Below are 4,505 nucleotides of genomic sequence, written 5' to 3'. Positions count from 1 at the left end.
CAGTGTGATCGTACTGTGCACGATAATATTAACTCAATTCCTGCTGCTGGTAAAAAAAAAATAAGGTCTGGCTGATCAACCCAAATCTGACAAAAATGTGCTTTAGGTCCGCCATTGTCTATTGTAAAGAGATACTAACTTGTATTCAATGTTCAGTGACACTCATTAATTTGGCATCTCTTGACCGAAATAATTTGTCTTGGAAGCCATTCAGTTTATGTGATCAGTAAAACATTTCATGGCTTAAGTGCATAGGAGATGAGTGGGTAACGGCTTTTGTTGTAAAGAGTAAAGCCTGTTGAAAATAAAAATTTGGCAAGCCTAGTTACCAATAAGGTAAGCTGAACAGCATACAAAACTCAGCGTAGCAGCGGAAGTAATCCCGTATCAACTTGCGGGCCATGCTGTTGCGGGCTCTATGTAACATTGCTGGGTCTAATTTTTCAACTTGTGTTTCAAGACTGCAGCCGTTTCATTGCCAGCTGTAAGGATGAAGCAGCTTCATGCCGGCATCAGGACCACTTCCAAGTTTCCCCTTTTCGCAACACGAGGCATAGGTAGGCTCTTACCTAGTTTTTTTTTACCCTGTATCTTTTACCTGCATGGCTAGTTTTGTGGCTTCAGTTAGAGGGAATGCTGTGACACCTGTTTCATGGGGCAGAAGACATATATAGCATGTGTGTTTCCAGTAAGAAAATAAAAATACTGAAGGAGCCCAACATGACGTATTTGAGACAAATGTATCATGGTAAATTACTATGTGACAAAAATAAAACCGACAAACTTGGTGCACAGTGTGCAGATGTGTGCATCAGAATAACGACGAAAAACCTTGTGCAATTAGTTTAAAAAATATTCACTAGGTTTTTTGTGTGGCATTATTATCATTTGTTCTCTATCACATTATTGCAAAACTGTGCTCTCTAGTATTGCGTGTTAAAAACCACAGTTCAAGTACATCATTTGCCTTCACCATCATATTGCATAGAACATATGCATCGAAACAGAGTGGAATTCTTAAAAAGTTGCTTTGCTTCACCGACCCTAATTTAGATTCTTCTCAAGTTTTCCCATCTATTTAAAAAAAGTATCATGAACACTTTTCCAGGGTTACAGGCAGCGTAAGCACATTGTGCCAGACTGTGAATAAGCCAAAGAGGTCCTAGTGTCTATAGTGGTGTCTGGTAAATGCAAGTTCTTGATTGATGCTTATGCTTAGTACCAATTGGAGTAAGTCATGATTTTAGCAAAATGCTTGTTTTCCAGGAAATGTATTTGATGGTGTCCAAAGAACCACACTTTTTATTACAGTTGCTCATTCTCTAAGTCCACTGCTTAGTATTATGAAATGCATGTACCGTGTAAGCATAGTGTTGGCCTTCAGCTTAAGGTAGTATGGGCACGCTTGCATGCACATAAAGTAGCATTAATACAAATGTGAACACACAGTGAAACACGACACAGCTATGCATAAACATTTCACATGAGCAGATCACTCAGCGCAATCCTTAGGAAGTAAGTAAAAATATAATAATGTGTTTATATGGATAAACAGTGCTGATGTTTCAGGAGCATCACCTTTTGCCGTCATATACAATAACAGTTCGTTATTTAGGATTAAAAACTAGTTGCCTTATTTGTGTCCAACTGCTCTAAATTTGAAATTTCTCGTTGATTGCATTAGAAAGTTTTTGGAGTTGTCTTCAGTCACTGCCAGAATTAAATTTGTAATTGGAGCCATCGTATGTGTGATAACAAAAAAAAAACCATTTTGGAACCAGTTGACTGTTATGCAGTATGCTAAGTGTGCATATTAGAACAGTAACATATATTTTCATTGTAGACATGTTAAAAATGTGTATGTATACATCTTTAAGTCATAGACTGTGCAGTTTTTATTCAGATGTGTGATTGTGTGGATGTAGGGTCTTCTGTATAGCATTGTCTAGCATTTTTTAGCAGTACATTAAGGTGTGACACAAAGAGAACAATATTGTTCAAACACAATGGGTTGAAGTTTACTCTTAAGAGGCTCTAAGCACGTTGGATGATTTTACACCATGTAGTAAAACAAGAATAGGAACTGAGCTGCTCGTCACAACCATATGGCACCAACAAACAAGGAAGACAAGGAAAGAAAAAAAGAACAGAAGTGAAGGGGACCAAAGGACAACTCGTTGCTGATAGGAGCTGTATTCACATCTGCATGAAGCATGCAATCGTTATTGAGTTAAAGCAACAGCTCTTCCTCCTGTTCACTTTGTTGCAAATTTCTGCGTGGTGTACTAAGTCTGGCTGGAAGCATTAGGCAGTGCCACTCGTGGCCTTGGTGCTGGATGTAACACATCCTTCTAACTGTAGGTCTCATGTATTTGTGAACCTAAGTTTTCTTGAATTCATGTACCCTGCAAAAGCTGCACTTGAAACGATATGCTATATACGCCCACCATTGCCATGAGTAGCACTGGCTGACAGTCCCGTGGCCAGACATTGATTTACCTTGCTTAACTATTCTGCAAAACTGTTTTGCATGCAAATGTGGTGATTAGTATACATGCTAAATGCCTCACAGCATAAAATTTTGATATGCATCTTACAATTCTATTATTTTGTTTTAACTCAGGATGCCATTCTACCTGTGCTGCATTGGGTGGCTGACCACTCTAGGATCTCAGCAGAATCATTACACGGTGTGTACCTTTGTGATTCTGACTACGGGTATTTTTGTAGTTTACATTTGGTGTAATTGCACAGATGAAATGAAAAACAGATTAAAATATGAGCTGACAGGCACTGTCTCCAAACTTTAGTTACAAAGGCAAATCTTTTTTCACAGTGTCTTTATAGCAATACAAAAGAACGTGCACATCAAAACACCAGTGTCTAACAAGCAACATCATGTGTGTAGAAGAAGAAACCAAACATCATACGAAAACTTGTACTAAATTAGGGACTGTATTAAAATGTTATGAGAAACACCATTTCTTAAGAGCGACAGTTTGTGTATTGGAGCCTTGAACTATTTCTCGGGTTACTCTGTCTCGTTTCTTGAACCCAAGTGATGTCTTTTTCTTTTGGTTAGTGATTTTACTCAGACCGCTGCATATTTTGGCACAGTCGGCGATCAATATCTGTGACCGCTACAAGTGGCAAGCCGCGCTCCCCGCGACGAATACTGTGAACAGTACTGTCATTGCGGCAAAAGTGCCTACAGCTACTTCTGTGGAAGATCATGCAACTCTGAATAACCTATATAAAAGCATCAGGTGACTCCGCTAAGAGCCTTTTATGCCTTACGCACCAGACTAGGATGCAAGATTTAGGTTATTTTGCAACCAAGACGCCCCATACAACGCTAAAACATGAATAATGTGGCGAGTGGGCACATTGGTACATTATTACGAGAATTTCAGCGCAATAAAAACACAAGGACGACACAAAGAAATGACCAGGACAAGCGGTGAACTTGCAACAGGTTTTATTGTAGCGAATTTCAAATATATGCACTATCCAACAAAGATGTCATTATCTGCACATGCGTAGAAATACCATCTCTTTATCTGAGAGTTGTATCGATGGCACGCTAACACACCTTTCCTCTAGCCGGGCAATACGTTCTGCTTCAACAATTTCTCGAGTGAAGCGCGATTTGCTCTTCATAATGACAGAGTATTATGTATGTCAGGTGAACAATCCTTACATGTTAAACATTGACAAGCCAGGAAACCTTGTCTTTCCCTTCATGCGTGTTTTCACATAGTTTGCATGCTCCCTAACACTTATTCTAAGATTGACGCATCTCCCAGTTTGGCCAACGTAACCTTTCAGCATCTTAGAGGGATTTCGTAGACTACACCTTCTGCACAATCAACAAAGGGTGGAGGGTGCCTATGCGTTGTGCCTCAGGCTTGCTCCTTTCTTACCTATGGGTCGGTCATTGTGCAGAGCTTGGACAGCCTGTTAGGTGCGGTGAATACGACTTTTACGTCGTACCGCTGGGTCACCTTTTTCAGTTGCCTGAAAGCTTGTGTACATACGGTATCACAGCTACCTTCTGCCTGCATGGTGATACTGTATGTTCACAAGCTTTCACACAACCTGAAAAAGGTGACCCAGCGGTACGACGTAAAAGTTGTATTCACCGCACCTAACAGGCTGTCCAAGCTCTGCACAATGACCCACCCAGAGGTAAGAAAGCAGCAAGCCTGCGGCACAACACATAGGCACCCTCCACCCTTTGTTGATTGTGCAGAAGGTGTAGTCTACGAAATCCCTCTAAGATGCGAAAGGTGTATGTTGGCCAATCTGGGAGATGCGTCAACGTTAGCTTAAGTGTTAGGGAGCATGGAAACTACGTGAAAACGTGCATGAAGGAAAGACTTTCAAGGTTTCCTGGCTTGTCATTGTTTAACATGTAAGGATTGTTCACCTGACCTACATAACATGTCTGTCATTATGAAAAGCAAATCGCGCTTCACTCGAGAAATTATTGAAGCAGAACATAT

Source organism: Dermacentor silvarum, chromosome 3 (genome assembly GCF_013339745.2).
Source record: "Dermacentor silvarum isolate Dsil-2018 chromosome 3, BIME_Dsil_1.4, whole genome shotgun sequence".
Taxonomy (NCBI): domain Eukaryota; kingdom Metazoa; phylum Arthropoda; class Arachnida; order Ixodida; family Ixodidae; genus Dermacentor; species Dermacentor silvarum.
Note: the sequence above shows the minus strand (reverse complement) of the source record.